The sequence below is a fragment of the Galeopterus variegatus genome, unplaced genomic scaffold (assembly GCF_000696425.1).
Source record: "Galeopterus variegatus unplaced genomic scaffold, G_variegatus-3.0.2 Scaffold1357, whole genome shotgun sequence".
Classification (NCBI taxonomy): domain Eukaryota; kingdom Metazoa; phylum Chordata; class Mammalia; order Dermoptera; family Cynocephalidae; genus Galeopterus; species Galeopterus variegatus.
This window is the reverse complement of record NW_007727468.1, coordinates 48,145-70,208: the sequence shown is the minus strand read 5'-3', so window position 1 is coordinate 70,208 and position 22,064 is coordinate 48,145. Positions and strand designations below refer to the sequence as shown.

The window sequence follows — 22,064 nt, the reverse complement described above, 5'->3', positions numbered from 1 at the left end:
AGCAGGAAGCCCTCCGCACGCAGGTACACACCCATGCCCATGGCCCACGGTGGCCTGCCTGGAGCTCACTGCCCAAGGCCCAGGCACAAAGTCACTCCCAGCCACACAACCCCCAGCACCCATCCAGCCAATGCAGAAAGACCAGTCCATCTGGAAGTTTGCCTCTGCCTCCACCAGGCTAGATATCTGGATGACAGACCACAGCCTTGATGGAGCTCAGCAGCTGCTTTTAGACATGGGGACCTGTCGCATGTGTCACAAAAGGCACATTCCTGAAAACAGTGCAGGTCAGATCATGCAGTTCATGGGAAAAGAGTCTCAAAACTTGATTTTATTTCCTTCTGATTGTTTGAAGGCAACATAGATAAAGCCATGTCTGCACAACTCCTGCATGAAGCAGACCCTCTCAGGCTGTGATACAGAAACGTCCACATGGCTGTAGCTGCTGCATCTTTGCTGTTCGCCTCACAATCTCTCCCTGTCTCCTAGTGGGCTCTTACTTCATAGCAAAAAGGAGTTGTGTGCTTACACTCGGAGGAGCAGAAACAAAGGAAGTTGCCTGCATTGCTAACATGAAGACAGGAAGGGTTAAGTTATGGGAGATAAGTCATGTGCATGTGTTTTATTTAGGCCAACATGTCATTTCTGTACACTTGCTGTCACGAAACAGAGAGCCCAAGTAAGCCAGCCATACGAACAACAAATCATGGAACCGATTTCAGGAAAACGAGTTCTGCTTTGGAAAGTTGCACTCAAAATACATGCACCAGAAATCAACTGAATAAGAAGAATTTACATTCAGTAAGTTGTATTAGGGAGAACTTAAATCCAATAAAACATAAAATTCCCGAAGTTTGAAAATTTTTTATTTTACCCAAGTTGTTTTAAGATTAAAAAATTAAGATGTGTATACCGTATTGATCCTTGACATTTTCACAGCTTTCACTTTTATAGTAAAACCAAAGGAAATAAATAGCAAATTCAGAGAGAATTAATGTGGAAAAGCTTCCATCCTCTGCTGCCTTCTGCATTCCCAAGCAAGAGGGAGAAGCCGAGGATCTGACGCTCTGGAGCAGTCCAGGTCCAGCAGCACATCCCAGCTCGGCCGGGCATGCCGGTTCCACTGGGAGGCTTTTCCAGCCACTGTCTTTATTTTCTTTTAACCTGAGCAACCCAAACATTCTGTGGCTCACGCCAATGCAAAGCAAAGGAAAGCTGAGATTCATGCCGTGACTTACTGGTGGTCACAACAGACAAGTCAAACCAGTTTGAGGTCTAAATCCACCTGCCAGGACCTGTGAGGGCGTTGGCCTGGGATATTAACAGGCCACTGGAGGATTCTCCCCAGAGCATCTGGGAAAATCACAGAATCGAGACAGTTGTGCAGATTCCTTGTGGAAATGAAATTGCTCAGGCTGAGCTGCTGGGATGATGAAAACAGATACTCCCCAAATACCCTCCCATAAAACAGAACGGAGAACGCTTTCAGCATGATTGAGCAGGCTGTCCTGTGTCGTCCCCTAGTTTTGGGGGTGCGTTTGTAGTGCTAGATGCTTTGGTGAACTCTGTCTTGTGACACTCTCTCCCCCTTCCAGCTTTCACTGTCCTCTTGCCCGCAGTTAGTCCTGAGAACAAGCCAGGCGAGCAACGTGGTTAGGAACACGACCCCCCGCTGACGGTCTCCCAGAGGGAGATGGGATTGATGCTGCCTAGGGAGGCTCCTCTGAATTGTCTTGATTGCAGACGTGTGCATGGGACTGGGGGACACAGCCCATCCCAGGCTGGCACCACAGAGCAGCCTGCTCAGCATGGGAGGGAAGGCACCAGCCCCTCCACGCCCTTAATGCCATAGCTGGGAGGAGCACATGACATGCAGGAACATGGTGCAAATGACAATATGACAACTGGTATTCATTCTCTTGGTGCCAGAGTGAAACTTTTTCATCACCACAAACATCTCCTAAAGCCCCAGATTTCACTTCTGAATGAAGCCCTCAGGGAATTACTCAATAAGCCAAGTTCCCTCTGGAGAAAGCGGAGAAGCAGCTTATGGCAGTTCTTAAGGCCTGAGCCAGGCTATGACATGAAGTGACCAGAACATGACAGAATTGTTCCAGCACAACTCTGGGTGAGTGCTGTTTCCAGGCCTTTACCTGGAGGTGTGGCCAGGCTGGTGACACTAGCAGGACCAGCTGTCTGGACCTAAGCTTCCTTCATCCATCACCCCACAGGTGAGCAAGTCAACAGAAGCAAGCTTGAAACGCGTCTACTTGACCGGTTCTGTTGAAGCAACCCATGCCCGGAGGGTCTGAGCGGGGCCTCCTTCCTGTGCAGTGGCCCTCGGAGGTCAGAGAGAACTCTCATGAGAATCCCCTCCCTCTTCCTCTCCAGATGCTCAGACAACAGATCGAGGAAACGCGAACAGACCCTGGTGCAGAGGGAGAGGAGGCGTATAGCGAAACGCCTCAAAGCCCCACTCTGCTTGTCCCATTGGAAACCAAGGGCAGCTCGCAGAGCCCGCTCAGGGCGTGCGAGGTGCATCGTCACAGCTCAACCGCGTTCTGAGAATCCATTACGCCCTGCAGTACCCAAAGTTCCCTGCAAAGCCACGCTGCCCGCTTGCCCCTCTCCTATTCTTGTCATTACCTGTGCCTTAAACACCCAGACTGCTCCATCCCCACCAAGACACACACACACACATACACACACACACACGCAGGCACACACACACACGCAGGCACACACACACGCAGACACACACACATGCATGCACACACACACACATGCATGCAGGCACACACACACATGCATGCACACACACACACATGCATGCAGGCACACACACGCATGCACACACGCACACACACGCACACACACGCATGCACACACACAGGCACACACACGCACGCACACACACACGCAGGCACACACACGCAGGCACACACACGCAGGCACACACACACATGCATGCACACACACACATGCATGCAGGCACACACACACACATGCATGCACACACACACACATGCATGCACACACACACGCGCGCACACACGCAGGCACACACACACACATGCATGCAGGCACACACACACATGCATGCAGGCACACACACGCATGCACACACACACGCAGGCACACACACGCATGCACACACACACGCAGGCACACACACACGCAGGCGCACACACACACACATGCATGCACACACACACGCAGGCACACACACGCATGCACACACACACAGGCACACACACAGGCACACACGCACACACACACACGCAGGCACACCCCACACCTTTGCACAGATAAAGCCTCTGTAGTCTACTAAGACTCATCCCACTAGTCACTTTCTCTGGGGAGCCTCCTCGACACCCACCCAAACAGAAACCTCAAACTGGGCTTCCTGAGGGTCCCATGGCCAGCTGGTGTCCCTTTGGTTTGCCATGTGTCATTCATCCTGGACTGTGATTGTCTTAGGAAGGACCATTTCTTAATCCTCATGTCTGGGATGTCTGTTGAGTGAACCAAACATAGCCTGGCAGAACACGTTTTGATTGACAATGGAGACGATGGAAATCTGTGCCCCCACCAGTGCTCCTTATGTGGGGGCTGCCATGCCACCCCTGCTCACTGGAGCCAGAAGCTTGCCTACCCTCCATGTAGTCTGTGTTCTCCCGTTTCCACCTCCTACCCCTAGTCTTGGGTGCGTCATATCTCACCTGGAGTATCTCAGGGGCTTCCCACCTCACCTGGACGATCTCAGGGGTTTCCCACCTCACCTGGACTATCTCAGGGGCTTCCCACCTCACCTAGATGATCTCAGGGGCTTCCCACTCACTCTTTTCACTGAAAACCCCACCGCCATCTGCTGCCACTGATCTTTCTGATTCAAGGTCTGGTCATTCCGCTCCACTGCTTAACACCCCCCACCCAACGCCGGAGCTGCCCCAGAGCAGACCTTCCCACCTGGTGCCTCAGCCCAAAGGTAGCTGCATGGGGAACGGGTGACAGGGAACCACTTCTGAGGCAGTGGGACAGGACCTAAGATGTCCCCATATGTGAGTCTAGCTGTAAGCAGCCCTGCCTATTTACTCCAGTACCCAGACAGATGCTGTTTTCTAAACGCACCACGACATAAACAGCTTTAGGAGGTATTGCCCTAAAGAATAAAACCCTGCTCCTCAGCGTGGCCCTCGGTGACCCCAGCCCTCTGCCACCCTCTCTGGCCACATCTCACGCCCGCCCTGCTTTACCCTTGTGCTAGGTCCTGTGCCACCTATGCTGCAGCCACCAGGACAGAGCTGGGCGCTGCCTTGGGGCCTTGCTCTCCCTCCACCGGGAACACCCTTTCTACTTTCCACACCTCTGCAAACATAAAGCTCCCATCCTTCTTCCGCACATCAACCTTTTCAAAGCTGGCTTGCTCAAAAGTAACTAGAAAGAGAAGCAGAATGAAGAAGCCTCTCGTGCATATTTTTCTGACTCACCTGGTTTAACTAAACCAGTAGCGACATGACCCTAAAGCCAGGAAGATCCGCTTAGTGGAAAACATGCCTGGGCTCTTCGTTCAGGGTCAGCATAATCTCCATATTAGCTTCTTTTCCCTCTATTCCTTCTTGCCCACTTGAACATCGCCACTTTCCCAGAATTAACATCCTGAGTTCTGAGAAGGCTGGTTCTACAGGACTGAGAACCGAGACTATTTTTGCCCGCTCTAAGAGGCGCCTTCGGAGGAGACAGCTGATTGAAACATCTTGGCTCTCCCCTAAGGCGGCCTCCTTCCCCAAACCGAGAGCCTTCCAGCTCAGCTCCGTGACGCTTGTCAGATGCGGATGAACGCGGGTGACAGACTGACAACGGGAACAGAGTGCAGCAGGGCTCAGACGCAGCAAACCCCACACAGCTGCTGCAGCCGCGAGACTCAGCGTTTGTCAGGCTCTATTTATCTACCGAGAAAAACTCACTGACTCCCTGCCGGGTTAGTTTTTTAATTCGGGTAAAGTATTCATGGCTGTTTGCAGCATTACTCTCCGTACCTTTCCATATGACTGAACTATTTCAGCATAAGGAAGGGTTTTCTGGTGAGAACGGTTTATCCAAGCGGGAAGAGTCCAACCTCCGGTTCCTTCTCGTCTCCCTGGGACAGGCTTCTTACGGGCTGGTGACCGGGTGTTCGGGAGACACTCAGTGAGCCAGGACGGGTGACGCCTGTGACCTGAACAGCGGTGATTCTCAATGTGCCACATTTTTAACAAAAACTGCTGTTGTCAAAGAGCAATTTTTCAAAGAGCAAAAATGTCAAAGAGCCATTTTCTCTCTAGTTCAAAACGTTCAGGTCAGGACTCTCCAACATCCTTACCTTCACAAGAGAAGGGGAAATAACTCATTGTACAATCATCGTCATGTTTGCTCTTCATCAAGGGTGTCTGTTTCCCACCAAGTTCAATATTCATAAATAACTATAACAGAGTAGGGGTTCTACACTAGCACACAGCGCGAACATTGACCCATCCACTCATTCTGTACATACCACGGAACCAACGCTAATTGCTGACGTGGATTATGTGCACTAGAGCGAACGTAGAACATTTTTATTCCAGGTCATCTTACTGCAGGAGTTTGGTTTTGAGAGTCCAGGCAAATATCCTGTGTAAATTAGGCAGGGCTGCCAGCACCGAGGCACTCGGTGAACGTAGACTGTGATCGGTTCTGAGACAGAGTCACTGCTGACAGAACACGCCACCCACCGGGCAGCTGTTTTCCTCCCCTGCCCCCACCCGACGGCAGCCAAATAACCTTCTACAACTCTCTACCTTCTCTTCCTTCGTGGATTAGGAATGAAAGAAGTGGACAGAGATTAAGCCAACTCCTGGATAAAGTACGTCACGCGACCTTACAATCCAGCCACCTGACACGATGGACCTGGTCATGCAGAAGAGGCTTCAGCGTTCATCGCCTTGGCTGGCCATGATAAAAGTGCTCAGGAGGAGGCTGGTTAAAGTTACTCGGTCCTTGGATAAGTCATGAGCCATCAATAACCATCCACTATGTTCCCTTCTACGTCATCCCCCTATGCAGCCTTCTCTTATCACGGAAAACCCGAGTGGAACTGGACAGGCATGTAAAGCTAGTCTAAAGGCATCTGTTCCATTTATAGAAGGAAGAAACCGAACAAGAGAGGCCCTTGAGTCGCTGGACCGCTCCTCTGAAGAGAAGACCAGGGAGTAAATGAGATTACAAGAGTTAAAGTGTTTGCAAGCCCTGAGGACTCGGATTGCTGCCCAAGGTCTCCTAGCTCGCTAGTGGTGGGGGGTCCAGGCCTCGGATTGCCGCCCAAGGTCTCCTAGCTCGCTAGTGGTGGGGGGTCTAGGTCTCCTGGTTCTCAGCCCTGTCCACTATGATGCACAGCCACTTTGTGCTACAGACAAACTGAGGCCCAAATGCTCAAGCAATGTGGACAAGGTCACAGACCACACCTGGAACCCAAGGAGCCCGAGCCAAAGTCCTCTTGCCAAGTGCAGCACTGAAACAAAGACCGACTACCGCGGGCTGCAGACCTGGACCCAAGCACAACAATGACAAAACCAAACGCTCTGATGCCCAGCGGCCACTATCCCAACCTGCATGTCATTCAGTTTACTCAAACGACTAGGGACCTGCCGGTGAAAAATCCAAATTAGTACTTTAGCTGCCATGAGCGCACGTAAAAGGAACACATATGTCTTCGACAAGCAATGGCGGCATGCTGTCAAACATTTTGGGTTTTGCTTTTGTCTATTAGTAATTACCATTACAAAAATAAGTTATTGTGGGGTATTAAATTATATCTAAAAAAGCTGTTAAAATTTGACTATACTGAAGTTGATATAGATAATTTATAAAATGTAACATAGGACATCTTGAAGAGAAAAATGTATTGTTTTGAATCTTAAGCCCTTTATTACTACAATGCAGAACATTTTATTTTAGACACAGTGGGTCTTGTTTTGTTGACATTTTCATTTACTCAATGGAAAACTAAAGTCAAGAAGGTCACCTGGTGACTAGGGGTAACCCGTCAGTAAATTAGAGCAAGCATATAGGCCATTCTTTGTTTTTACTGATGTTAAATAACCTGGTCAGTATATAAAAAGTACAGGCTTTTTCCCTGTCTAATAATTAATGACATATTAACAGTCATCTCATAGACAGGAATCTTCCAGAAATAAGGAAAGACTTTCATTTTATACGTAGAATAGTCACAAAATGTGGCTTACATCAACTCATTGGATTTGTCCACCCTAAATGGCTCTGAGATTTAGAGAAATGGATATTTCTTTGTACGTCGTGCAACAGTTTCTCCAAATATCTTCTCATGCTCAGTAAAATTAACATGTCATCCAGACAACCCCCCTTAATCTTGATGCATGACATACAAATGGTCACATCCATCATGCACACATATATAATTAGGAGACTCAAGGAATATGCGAAGAGGGCAAGAAATCACTTGATTCTTTGGTTATGCCCTAGTGACAAATATATATTTCTTGGCAACTAGCCAATCAGTTCTGGAAATAATATCAGACCATGACCCAATAAAGTCTAATAGCCTATCTCCTGCTTTACATGCACGATTAGGGCCTGTCACCAATCTCCTGCCATCTCTCTCAGGTATACATTCCTTTCTTTGGAGACATGAAATGCCCCTAGATAAATGTGCCCTTCTCCAGAGAAACACATTTCCCACTCAATTACAAGTCCTGATTCAAAGCTAAAATTAATGCAGGCAGGCAATTGAGGGTTCTTAGAAAACTTCCTTAAAAATGACAAACGTATGTGATGTTAAAGCCATCCAATATATCTGCATGCTGCCTTATTAAATTAAAAACACTTGGTGTATTTATACAACATATCCAATGGCTTACAGGTTAGGATCCTAGAAACAATATATGTATTATAGCAAAAAATATACATATAATAATCCACCTATAGTTTATATAAATGATGAAATGTTTTTGAATATATCTATATATATATACACACATATATTCTCTGTGTGTGTGCATTTGCAGAATCAGGCACACAAATACTGCAGTCTTTCATTGGCTCTTCCACTTCAGTGTCAAGGACACCAGGTTTCAAAGTCTTAAGGAGCAGAACAAAGGTCACCGCTGAGGACAAAGGACTGGCTTGATGCACCTTCCCTTGTGAAGGACCAAGTTGGCTGGACAGTGGCAACCCGCAACACATGGCTTATTGCATGGGCCGATCTCATTCCAGTTATCACAGGTCTTGACGCATCCGGGGCCACAGGTGTCATACACAGCACCGTGCTTACACTGGGTGGCTGAAAAAGAGGAGGAGACAAAGGTGTGATACGGAGAAATGGCACGATAATTCCCCCTCAGCCCGATGCCACTTCTGCCAGCTGGTGTCACTGCACAGGCCTTTCCACAGCACAGATTCAGATTTGCATTTTAACAAGGGCATAATGAACACCCAACATTCCTCAACTTCTCTGGGAATCACCTGCATCTATAAAAATAAACCCAAAGATCGACCTGTGCTGGGCCAGTGAACTTCAAAATAAAAAATAAGTAGAAAAGCTTTTTATTCCTAGATAAGACAAACTATAAATCTGTAAGGCTGTAAGAAAATCTGTAAGGTTGTTTAGTTATTGCGAATAGTACGAAAAATGAACTCCAAATAGTCCTTCCAGCTATCGATCTGTGATGAATAGCAGTATTTTGTGCAACCACATCAATATTCAAATAGAGGGAATTACACATGCAGAAAAATCCTGCCAAGCATATTGGAAATGTTTGACATGTTTTAATCAAAGTGATCATGTGTTGAATTAATCAATTTGTGGCAAATTAAAACAAGAGTGGGGTTCAGCAAAATAGAGAAAAATCAGATGTGCAACTACACGGGGCAGCAGTGGCTGGCGGGGCCAGAGAAAATCAAACGATGATGTAGCCAAGTCATAGCCAATGTACTGTCTTTAACTCAGAGCTAAAATGATTTTCGACAATATTCTTAGAGGTCCTGAAAATTCATGAATAGATTTATCAGAAAAAATAATGCAAACATTCTGGAAGTTTCATGACGCACAGACTTGCATCTGAGTTTTGTCCAATGACAGTCGAAGGGACAGCCCTCATTCTCATGAACAGGAATGCGACACGCGTGGGAGTCTAGAGCAGGGACTCCCCGAGAACTTCATCTGAAGTTGCTCCAGACAAAAGTAATAACGACTGAGGACTGTCATCTACGTAAGCGCCTCTGTTGTTGTTTAGGCAGTTTGCAGAATAATATCTGGCGAAGAACCATGCAATCATAAAACTTAAAAGTAGAATCGGTTTTCAAGCAAATTGGCCTTACTTTGAGTCTTTCAAATTATATATTTAGACTTACCACAGAATGTTGGTATCTGACCATATTTAACTAACACTCAGTTAATAAGAATCATAAAACAAATTCTATGAAGCCTCCTGAAATATCCGTTACACTAATTAAAAACAAATGAGAAAAGAGGTGTCCTGTCCGGAGAATGATCAATTACCTGCACAGTTTCTAACTTATTACTACTAACAATCTGATCTGTGTGAAACACGGAATTTTGAGAAACATCGGAGTGGAACCAACTTTAAACTATTTGGATCTATAATTAACATGTTTCTGTGTGGATTCATAGTAAGCAAGGGCATATTTATTTATCCCTGCTGCAATTGTTAACTCAACTCTTAACTATTACTAACCACCGCTCTGAACAGTCACTGTACAACGTGTTTGGGGCTAGAGATAAATGACATGGGCATCTGTCTGATTCACCAACAGAGGGTTGGGTTGCCAGTAGCTAATTACCAGTCAATTGCATCATCACATCAAATGTGAACTCCTCGATTCCTGGGCCGGGCTCACTCGCTCAGCTTTTTGATGTGTCTTCTCCAAGCTGACTTCCCAACCAAATAAGACTCTCACACTCTGTACCCCTTTTCCCTATTTTTTTTCTTTCTTTACACATATCACTACCCACACTGTGTCACGTTTACCGTCTTCTGACACTAGAATGTAAGCTCCCTGAGGGTGCACTTTGGTCTGGTCTACCATTGCCTCTCTGGCACCTGCCACATTTTCTGGCTCCTAGAAGGCAGTAGGTATAGGAGCCAGGAATGAACATTTGCTGAGTAAATGATGCGTCAGGAAACAGACACCATCACAGCAGAGAGGAGGGAGGGGCTGGACACATCCATCTGCCCCTTGGATCCACTCTCCACCCTGATCTCTACCCTGGGCTTGTGCTGATCTCTACGGGTGACAGAGGGGGCTCCCTTGTGAGTGCTGAATGACAGCGGGAGCCTGGAGGGAAGGAGGAGAGAGACGCCTGGTCTTTCTCCCCCTGCCCCTCCTTGTGGGGTCCCTGAGGGCTACTGAATCCTCTCACCAAGGCCACCGCTCCTAGTAGGTGGCCCTCTGCACAGGATTCTCTCTGTCTCCAGTTTCTGATAGCCAACCCCTCCCTTACCTGTTTAGGCCCAGGGTGATAGAGCCAGTCCGCAATGAGGCCAGAACACTGGGCTTTCCCTTGTTGTTTCCCTGCATGCTACCCACGTTGTTTAATCTACTGTACTTACCTCAACGAGCCCGTCTGCATGTGCCCGGATCCTAACGATACAGCGGATAAGTAACAACCACTCCACTCCTAAGACTACACTCCCTAACATTCCCTCCACGGGGTAAGCTTATTACTTCAGCTTTTTACATTTAATTCTATTCCACAGGCTACTAGGAATCTCCCATAGCCAAGTCAATGCTAAAGGCCTGTCCTCTGTTTTGACCCAGTGCCATCATCTAGCTTGGTGACTGTCACCACCGTTCACCCCACCCTCCGCTCTTTTAGACGTAATTCCCAAACTTCCCTCCCACCCCTCCCGCGTGGATGGGCTGTCCCTTGCCTGGATGCTCAGAGCACCTGCTGCCTGCCACTGTCGCTGCATTTACAGCATGAAGTTGCGTTCATCGGTTTTGTCCTCTCCCCCCCTCTCTGTCCCCACCCAGCTAACACGCAGGCTCCTGGAGGGGAAGCTGTCTGGTTTCTCCACCTTCAGCAGCAGTGTGGTCGTTAACGTGTCGTGGATACTCAGGACGACTGGGCGACCAAGTGGAAGGGTCCGTGGGTGAGTGCGTGGGGCCGTCAACCTAACGCTTCCTTTAAATCTCTCAACTTATGCTTCTCTGACAACCTTCTGACTTTTCACTGATCCCTTCAAAGTTCTTCTCTTTTTCTCTTTCCAGTGTCAACAGAACACCCTATACGTTGTACATGCCTAATAATTTGGAAACCCCTAGGCAAAGGTCACATCCACACACAGTGATTGTGTGCATGTGTTGTATGCTTCTGTCCAACAACGGTGGTCACGGCGGGAAATGAGGATCGCCTGGGGAACTTCCTGACGCCCGGACCCCACTCCAGACCAATCAAATAGAACCGCACTGGTGATTCTAATGCGCGGTCACGACTGAGACTCGGTCCCATAAACAGCCCTCACGTGGGTGCTTCCGTCACTGCAGAGACATTGCTTTTTAGCAAATGAGAGGACCACTCATGTTTCCAAACTGGAAGGAGGTGCTCAATGGAAGCTCCTACAGTTCCCGTCACCTTCCAGCTCAAACCTTCCTGGAGCACTTGCCGGGTGCCAGGGTGCCACTCGCCCCCTGTTAGTGCAGCCCCACTGACTCGCCCCTGGGCCTCCCCGCCCCATGCAGAGTCCTCGCCTCCCCGTTCCTGTCGGCTGCCCCAGCCCCTCCAGGACCTTTTCCTGCTCTCTGTCCTTCCCGTTGCACATTCACCTTCTCCCTCTCTGGTTAACAAAAAAGATTCCCTAAGCTACCGGACCTCCTTCCCTCTTCCTTTCACCTCCAAACTTCACGGGCAAATTCACAGTCATTTTCCTCTGTTCTTCTGCAATTCGTTAACACTGACACCCTGTCCTCCACGCCCACAGCTCCTGAAGCAGCTCCCTCCAAAGTCCTCGCTAATGACCATTTCCACCCACATACTGCAGACGCCCATTCTCCCAGGACCACTCTGCAGAACATTCGGTCTTTCTGTCCATTTCGCCTTGTGACACTGAACTCCCCTGGTCCTTCTGCTGACTTCCAGAGAACACCTTCTCTCTCTCAGGCTTCTTTGCCTCCTCCCTGGCACTGAATATTCAAATTACCTCCTGGACTCTTCCCCTGACACTGTTTTCTCTTTCTCTCTCTCCTTAGTTACTCCTTAGTTTTATCTCCAACTTCCAGTGAGAGAGCTCTGAAATCTATTATCATTAGCTCTAACTTTTCGTCTTAATTCAGATATTACCTCTTTCAAGCAGTTTCCTGGATAGCCCCAGGATGCCCGCCCCTCTTCAGCGTCCTATGGCATTTTTCACATTTTAGTTATTCATTTATTTTAATCCCTCAATTACAGTGCAGCTGTAGTTCTTAATCAGAGACACTCCTAAGAGTCCCCTGAGGATTTTAAAGAAGGGATATATTCCGCAGCTCCCTTCCTAAAGATTTTTTGCTCTGAGCCTGCAGTAGGGCCTGAGCACCTGCAGATTTACAAAGTTCTAGGGGTCACAGTGACAAGCACCCCCAGTTGAAGAGAGTGAACCCTGAGGCCTGGGCTGCTGGGGCTGGGGTCCTTCTCGTCCATAACCCAGCATCGTGGCACAGGGCCAAGCACAGAGGAGCAGCTCAGTAAGTGCCTATTAGATGATGATTTCTTCTTGATGACGTTCAATCTGTCATTCCGTTTCCCAGGGTGGATTCCATGTGAAATCGAGTTCATTTTCCACTCTGCTGCTTCCAGAATGCCTCTTACAACTCAGCTTACCCTCCAGACGCTTTGCTCCCTTCAAACCTTGCAAGGACCCCTCCTAGTGTGAAAACTTCTCAGCAGAATTTCCTCTTTCCCACCATGTTCTTCTTTTTCCCTGACTTTCTCATAGACATGGACTCCCCATGTCTCTCCCCTCTCTGGCCCCCCAGTTCTTTCTCCTGGCTCTACCATTTGATGACTTTTGGAACATCTTACCTTTTGACTCTATAAAACTGGTATGTCCCTCACAACCCACAGGTAGAAAGTAGCCTGTTGAAAATAAAGAACTACTGGGAAAACAAAAAAGATTGTTCTTTAGTATTCTCCTCCATTATAGAAATAGCATCTCCATTTCAATTCAAATTAAATCAATGAGCATCTACTGAGTTCACATCTACTATGTGTCAGGCGTCCTCCTAAGCCTGGGGTGTCAAATGTGAATCAGATATCATCTCTGACTTCCAGCCATAGGGGGCTGGGCTTATAACCAAATAGGTGAAGTTGACATGTAAACAGATTCTTACTAAAATGTGAGATGTACCATATTGAACGGAACAAAATACAGAGAAGAGTGAAAGAGAGACCTCAGCTCAGCCGTGAGAGGTGGGTGGGAATCGCAGAAGACGTCAGAGAATAGAGAGATCCCACTTAAGTCTCAAAGGGTGAGTAGAAACTTGCCAGACAGGCAGTAAATTGCAGGAAGAGCTTCCCAGGCAGAGAGACCAGCAAGAGCAGGTGGGCGTGTGGGTAACAGCGAGGTGCGAGGCTTAATCAGGGAAGGAGGGATCCATGATTTGCTGGGTGGGTGGAGCATGGACTTTGAGGAGGGACAGGAAAGAGATAAAGACAGAGAAGTAGGCAGGGGCCAGGGACCACAAATGACCCCACATGCCTTGGCGTAGGGGCACCTTGGAAGGGTTTTAAGCTGGGGAGTGACATCATAAAATTTGCCTTCAATTCGGCACAACTGTTAGATGATCCTACAAAGTCAATACTGACTTGAACCTTGTTTATACTCTGAATTGATTGTTTTTCAAACTTATAAAAGGCAAAAGATAATTTTTTAAACATAAATGTGATTTGACTTGCACACATGCATTTAAAAGAGGTTCATTTGGTTAAACAGGTTTTTTTTTTTTGCCTTTTTGTCTTTTTCCGTGTCTGGCAACAGATCGCAACCCTCAGTGTCGCCCCCGTACCGGACCGGGACCGGCAACGGGATCACAACCCTCGGCGTTGCTCCCGCGCCTCGCTCAGCCAGTGAGCGGGAACCGGTCTGTATGTGGGATCCGAACCCTCGGCGGGAGCGCCACCGCACTCCCAAGCGGCGCACTATAGCAGTGCGCCACTGGGCAGGCCCCTAAACAGGTTTTTTAAAAAAGGAAATGGTCGAAGTAGTTAAGGTTGGTATGCATCTATTCTCAAGGGGGCATTCCAACAGCTACAGATGACACATAGAAGCATTATGTGCTGGCTTTATCAATACATCCAATAAGCATGGCTCTGTGCTATGCAGACCTCAGCCATCTTTCTGTCCCCCTACTGGGTGCTAAAGGTCACAGTATCTGATTTTACCTCCTGAACTTTTACAGGTGGCATCCAGCCAGTCAAGGAAAAGCTCAGCGTGTATAATTAGGGCAAAATTGCTGCAGGGAAGGAGCTAGAATCATCTGGGGTTCGTAGAGCCAAACAAAAAGAGAAAAAGCTACTCACATAACTCAGCACCACCCATTGTGCTGCAGAAAGACACAAACACCTGCTTTCCCACGGCCTTTTTCTTTTATAGAATGTATTACTGAATGTGCAGTGACAACTAGTGTCAGTTACAGGAAGGTGGCTGAAATTCTGCTAAGGATGGCCACGTAAGACACAGGAGACAAGATCACAATTTGACAGAGAAGGTACCAAGTAACAACGATTGGTGATAAGGAGCCAATGAATAGAAACTGGAAAGTCACTAAGGGTAATGACGAACTAGGTCAATTTGGATGAATTAGCTGATCCTTATATGAATATGTAAATAAACATGCATGCATAATTTTTTCTACAATATTCTTGCTTTTCTGTGTTCTCATAATGAGAAAGAACAGGGGCTATGATGCAAACTGGCCTGCACTCAACTCCCGGCTGCCCCACTGTCCACCTCTGTGACTTTTAGCAGATTACTTAACTACTGGTTGAACATCCCTGATCTAAAATTCTGAGGACCCAAATGCTCCAAAATCCAAAACTTTCTGAGCACTGATATGATCACTCAATGGAAATGCTCATTGACACATTGCAGATTTCAGATTTCTGAATTAGAAATGCTCAACCGGTACGTATTCTGCAAGTACAAGGGTACTTCAAAAAGTTAGCTGAAAAATGTAATTTAAATATAATACGAATCTTTCCATGAACTCTTTGAAGATCCCTCGCATCCCAAAATTCCCAAAAAATCCAAAACCTAAAACCCTTCTGGTCCCAAGCATTTTGGATATGGAATGCTCAATCTGAATTCTAAGCCTGAGTGTCCTTATCAGTAAAATGTAGGTAGTATAATGTTACCATATAGATTATTATGGGCATTAAATAAGATAAAATATAATATAAAATGCTAGTATAGTCCTTGGGGAAAAGGAGATGCTTAGAAAATAGTAAATAGTAACATAAATGGTTATTATTAAGATTTTATAGACCTCCATTATAGCTCTTAGCATATTATATTCTATTTAGTAATTCTCATGCTAAATTAGAGTCCTGTTAGCCTTTTTTTGCCACCGTTACTGAGCATACACTGTGTTAGTAGTCATGACAGTGCTATAATCCAGACTAGCCCTTAAAATGTCACTTGTTCATCCAGTTTCTCGCCTGGCTGGCTTCTTATTTGCCCAATTTCCAATCTTTTTACTCTGGAAAATTTCTTTGTGTTATGTGGCCTTAAGTGCTGTCATGAGTCAAAAGACTTGGGAGCTAAAAACAAGAAAAGAGTATGGTCTTCAGTATTCTAGACGAACCTGAAGTGAATCTACTGAGAGATGCTACATATCTCCACATTTATTTCTCCACGTACCGAGTGTCCATGTGTGGAAGCCCACAGTGCACGTGCATGTGTGCATGCGTGTGTGCGTGTGTGTGTGTATAAAACATTCCCCTCTGACTACACATTGATGGAGTCACACTTCACCCAGACGGCTCCACTAATCTTAAGAGGTAGATGAAACCTTTCAGAAGCCGTATTCCTTTTCCATTAGAAAAGTAATTTTAGCTCCAGAGACTCAGCCCCCGAAATGAGGATACGGGTGTGAAATGTGTGGTCCTCAAGTTCAATGTGCGATGCTACGTAGAGCTGTGGGCCAGGAAGGGAAGGCTCTTACATCCTGAGTCTAATATGATCCTGACCACCACCAGCACAGCCAGCACGATCACCAGAAATCTGCTGAGCCCTGCATTACGTCAGGGTGAATGGATGGCCGCTTGACTCCATTAATTTTATTCATTTTCTGGTAGATTCAAAGGAAAGAGGACTCAAAATAAAGAAAGGGAGCTAGAAGTATTCACGATAGGCTGGAAGGACCCAATGCCCCCAAACTATCGCCCTCACGTATTCTGCCCAGCACTAGGAAAGAGGCATTAGGTAAGAGGTCGATCATCTGCCTCCCCTTTTAGCAGCCTCGGCACACCATAATGTGAATTATTTTTATGAAATCAATACCCCCCTGATGATGGCAGCGTGGACAGAGGGGCACTCCTGCTGTGGGGGTGAACTCTCGTGTAAATATGGGACTTGGGTTTGCAGAGGACAGAGCAGGCACAAAAGGAAAGTTATACTTTGGTTTCTCATAGAAATCTTTTGCCTTTTCCCAAAAGGACTGAAGAGAGATCAAAAGGGCTTTGGTGCTTTCCCAATGACACAGACTCATGGCTACACCAAGGGGCGGTTGAGGAAGCTTCAGCAATCCCCAAATGTCTACCTTCCTACTCTCAAGTAAATACGAAAACTAACTCAGCGGGTTCAGCTCTGGCTGCAGGTCAGCATCACCTGGGAAGTTTTAAAAGATACACCAGGCCGACCGAAACAGGATACACGGCATGGGACCCAGGCACAGTTTCCTGGTTTACTGTTTAAGCTCCTGGGGTGACTCCAATGTCTAGCCAGGCCGAACCCCACTGATCTAAATGAACACAATGTGCACTGCAAACACACCCTCAAGGCAATTTCTCTGGACCCTCCTTTTAGCCAGATGACCACTCCTATGCTCCACCAATGTAGACATTCTGGAGCTAGCGATGGCCTGATCTTCTTTTCAAAGATTTGAGTAAAGACTATTAGGACTAGCGTAGATGCTGAAAACCCCAGTCTCTTCATTCCAGGCAAATCTGGCCCTTTACAGAGAAAAGTCTGCCAGCCCTTGAACTAGGTGGGGAATATCCAGTGGTCTCACTTTCAAGTCTAAACAACAGTAGCAGCCACCATTAACTGAGCATCTGCCATGAGCTGGACACACTCTGATATGCTTCACATGCTTATCACTAATGCCTGCGACTCTGCATAGCAGATATGATTGTAAGATTCCACGATACGTCTAGAATCTCTCGCCTTCACTCCAAGTACACTGCCACCCTCTTAATCCATGCCATCGGTTTTTTACCAGGATTATTGCAATAGCCTCCTGCCTGTTCACCTGCTTTTAATCTTGTCCCCCTCGAATCTATTCTCCACACAGGAGCCAGGGTCATCTTCGGGAGGCAGAAAGAGGCTTGCTTAAAACCCATCAGCGGCTTCCATTCCTCTTGGAATAAAAGCTGGACTCCTTTCCAGAACCTGCAAAGTCCTTCATGGCCCAGCGCCCACTCCTACCTCACTCCCATCATGTGCCCGTCTTTCTCCTGCCCACCAGGCTCAAGCCACACTGCTTCCCCTCGAGTTCAAGAGCATGCTAGCTTTTCCCTGTCCTATGGCTGCCAAACATGTTCCTTCTGCATGGAATGCTTGCCTTGACTTCCTTCAGTCCTTCAGGTCTAGGCTGACATATCACCTGCACAGAGAAGCCCTCTTCACCCATCTAAGTTGCCGACTGCCAAGCCTTAGTTTGTTTCCTACCATTCTGCACTGTTTGTTTCCTTCCTTATACTTACTGTAATTTGCAAGGATTTATTGTAGAGTTACTGTTTCTGTCTGGTTCTCCCCACTAGAATGCATCAGTGACAGGGGCCTCATCTCTTACAGTCATCAAAGTACCAAGAGTGTCTAGCATCATACCCGGTACTGAGCCACTTCGTAATAAATATTTCTTAGAAGCACAAGAGTCCATTTTACAAATATCAAATAAGCTAATTAACTTGTCTGAAGTGAAAGAGCTAATAATAACTATTATAGAAATCTCTCTCTCACAGGGAAAAGAACATTCTGCTAGAGCCTGTCTAATAATCTCAAAAAAAAATTATCATGTTTATCCTGAAGACCTTAAAGGACTGTGATTGTCCTGAACCTCCTTGCTGCACACCACCGAAGCCACAGCTACGACTGTTCATGAGCTAAGTACATCCAGCTGGTAGTTTGAGGTTGAGAGAATTTTGCAATGGTGGGAATCCTGAAACTGTTAAAATGTGCATGTCAAAAAGCACTTCTCGTAAGTGCTGTCTTCCCTGCCCAATGGGAAGCTGCTGTGTTTTACCAAGTGGCAATCCAGTTGGCCACTGATGGGATTTCCCTTTGGCCAAGGAGAGACAAGGCCATTCATGTCAGCATCCGCAAGTCTCTTCCACTGCCATCTTGGGCATTGCAGTAAACTTCTGACGGCTGGATCCACCAGGACTTCCTACCTGCACAGTTCTGCTGAGGCTCCCAGTGGATTCTGATGCCTTCTCTCTGGCAGGCCCGGGTATATGCCAGGAATGACTCACAGTAGCAGTTTTTATGGACCGGACATTCGCACATGTCTGTAACGCAGGACCTATGAGACCCAACGGAGAAAAAAGAACATTTAAAAATATGAAATCATCCAACACTCTAATGGGACTTGGAAAAATTGTTGGATGGGTGGATGAGGAACCCTGACTGGCCATTAAAGGTGGCTATTTTAGGTTGGAAACCTAAAAATGGCATAAAAATTCTGTACGAAACCTAAGTGCTAGATACCTGTGAGCAATGTGACACTAAGTTTCCTTTCTTCTGCAGCAGAACTGTCCAACAGAACTTGCTGCAATGATAGAAGTGTTCTATAATCTCCACTGTCCAAAGCAGTAGCCGTTATCCATATTTGGCCAGTGAGTAAGTTTGGAATTTGGTTAGTGTAACTGAAGAACCAAACTTCTAATTCACCTTAATTTTAATTAACCAAGGTGTCAATAGCCACACATGCCTAGTGGGTACCCTACTGGAAAGACAGCTCTTAGGGTACAGCCACCATTCAAGGTGCTGCCATTTTGTGTGTAGAGCTGGCATAAAAATAATAGGTTCTACTGCAATATCGCAAAAAACAGTCACCAACTTGATGAAAGCATAAAATCCCATGGCTTTCTGAAGATGTACAGTTAGAATTCACTTCTGCAATATCTTAGAATTGTAATCTTTTAAGGAACACCAAATATTCATTCTTGAGAATATAGGGTGCCAAATCCTAAATAAAGCAAACATTACAGGCCCCAGACTAGACTGAAAGATAAAGAGGACTGGGAAATAAATTGAACTGAAATGTGTTTAAATGCAAATTAACAAACTTTCAAACATGTTGACTGCAAAGTCACCATACTGACCTTACATTGGTGTACAATATTACAATTTACAAAGTGTTTTCACATGCAGTCTGTCACTGAACGGTAAAGAAGGCACAGTATAGTCCCTGTTTGATAAACAAAGGGGTGATTTTACAAATGAATGGATGCGCCCGAAGTTGCACTTTCAAGTGGCAAAAGAGCAAATTAAATTACGTCTCCTAACTTTGCGAGTGAGTCGTGCTCTTTTTATGACACCATACCACAGTCCTCGTGTTCATCTTCCAGCAAATGTACTGCCTCACGATTCCGAGTTCACATTTAGGGAAGAGGACCCCACGATTAATAAAATCAAACCGCTCTCATTTTTTGTCATACCTTTGTTCGGCAAACTCTCTTCCCCACAGAATCTAATTCGAGGTTGACTACACAAAATAAATGACATTCAAGATTACAGGTTTCACAGACGATCTCCAAAAGCGATCAGGACGTGCCCATGCAAGGTTAATACGTCAGTCAACGTCTCTCGGTGTGGGGCCACGTGCACACCTGACGGTAGAGAGCAGTCAGCAAACTCTGGGTGGAAGCTGGCACGCTGCCTGCTCCGAGCAAGACTGAAACCGCGGAAACCATCCTGCAGGACCGAGAGACTCACAGGGCACCACGAAGCTGTCACAGCCCAACACTCAAGGCACAGCCTTGGGAGACAGAAACTAACAAGGACAAAAGAGGAACAGGTCTGAAAGCTAAAGAGCCTCTTCCACGTCACTGGCCGAGAGATCACGTGCTCAGTGGCAGCTGAGGCACAGCAACCAGTGCAGAACAACTCATCTTTCCCTCTTTGTAATAATCAAGGCTCTGCTACTTAATACCTTCTCCCACTTTCATTACAGAAATCCTGCAAAATCGTGCTCACTAGCAAATGCAGTCAGGCAGCAAACACACCTCCAGACCTCCAAAGGAGCGCCAGATAAAGCTTGGCCTTTAATCAGCCTCTAAATGTCCGCGTACAAATCCATGTCAGCACTGTTTCCTTTATTGTTCCGATTTTTGTTTCAGAACAACCCACACCCACCCCATTTATGCTCAGACTTCACAGCAATGGTTTTGGTTGCTCCAGGGTCTAACCTCTAATCTGTCTTCTACTTAAGGTCCCCAGGACGCTCACGTCCCCCTACCCCTTTCCTGGCCCATGGGGTGGGGTGTCTCTTTCCATGTACTTATCAAGTTGATAATTTTTAAACAAAACAGTGGCCAGGGGTTTTGAGAGAATAAAGAGGAATAAACTGTGGGCTGTCCTGCCGAACGCGTTGCTGTGCTATGCGTTTCACGTGGGTGGTCTCCTTCTCCCACCCAGCAGTGGGGTGGGAGGCAGATATTACTATGACCCCACTTAACAGACACGGAAACCAAGGTTTGGAGATGTTAAGTGAGCTGCCCAAGGTCACGCAGCTGATGACAGATCCCGAACTGCAAAGCCAAGACTGCAGCTCCGTTTTTTTTCTGATCTCAAAACCCATATTTATAGTAACTACATGAGAAGATCTTTCTAGAGCCCATATGGCAATATTTATAAGTAGCCCAAGGAAAAGTGCTTATCCATTGACAGGGAAATTTTACCCGTAATGAAATAGTAACACATGTGGACAAAGGCTTCACATATAGGGACTTTTATCACAATGTTATTTAAAATTAAAAATTAAAAATTAAAAAAATTAAAAAGAAAAAACTGAATTGCCTACAATAGGGGTCTAGTTAAATAAATTTAGGTGACTTCAATGATGAAATACTCTACAGCCATTGCACTGATGTTTTGGAAATAGGCAGGATAACAAAAACTGTTTCAAAATTATGGAATCACACACGCAAAACAGAAATGACTGAAGACAGACCTGCCCGACTGTTCACAACAGGCAGCTCTGGATGGAGAAATTGTGCCTCTCTTTATTTCCTTCTTATCTGTTTTTCTACAATGAACACATATCATTTTTCTAAAAAGATAAACAACACAGTTTATTTTTAAAACAAAAAATAATGACATGGAGCATATTAATATGTAAATCAGAATTTAGAAACTAAAGTGGGAAAATAAAGAATAGGAAGGGGAGAAAATTAGAGCATCCATTTGTAGGTCTTAATAAACATTTCTCCAACTAAATTCTTTCCAGTCTGTGTCCTCGCAGCCTCCCGATACAGACTTTGATTCGATTCACTTTGCTGCCCTCACACACCCCTTCATTGGTCTACTGATGCTACGAACTTGACACCCAGACGGATGGAATAGACAACAGAATAATTATGCACGCTTCCTTCTGCTGCTTATGGAGGAATTTATTAAGAGAAATAAAAGCATTTTCAAATGCTCTTCAAATTTCAGGGAGGAGCAAAGCATTTTTATTCAACTGTTCAATTTGGGTTTATTACGCTTAATAATTCAGCATGAGGAAGATCTAATCTATGACACAGTTCAATTTTTGTGTGTTTATGGAAGATTGTTGACCTTTTCTGAATCAGT

At 46.2% G+C, this 22,064-nt stretch overlaps 1 long non-coding RNA gene across 1 annotated transcript; it reads right to left on the bottom strand.

Moving 5' to 3' along the window:
• Nucleotides 1-6,917: 6,917 nt before the first annotated feature.
• On the bottom strand, nt 6,918-18,790 carry LOC103593477. The gene is made up of 2 exons (XR_550762.1): nt 18,659-18,790; nt 6,918-8,332 (listed from the first exon to the last, which is right to left on the bottom strand). It is a non-coding gene; the product is annotated as an uncharacterized LOC103593477 (long non-coding RNA).
• Nucleotides 18,791-22,064: the final 3,274 nt, after the last annotated feature.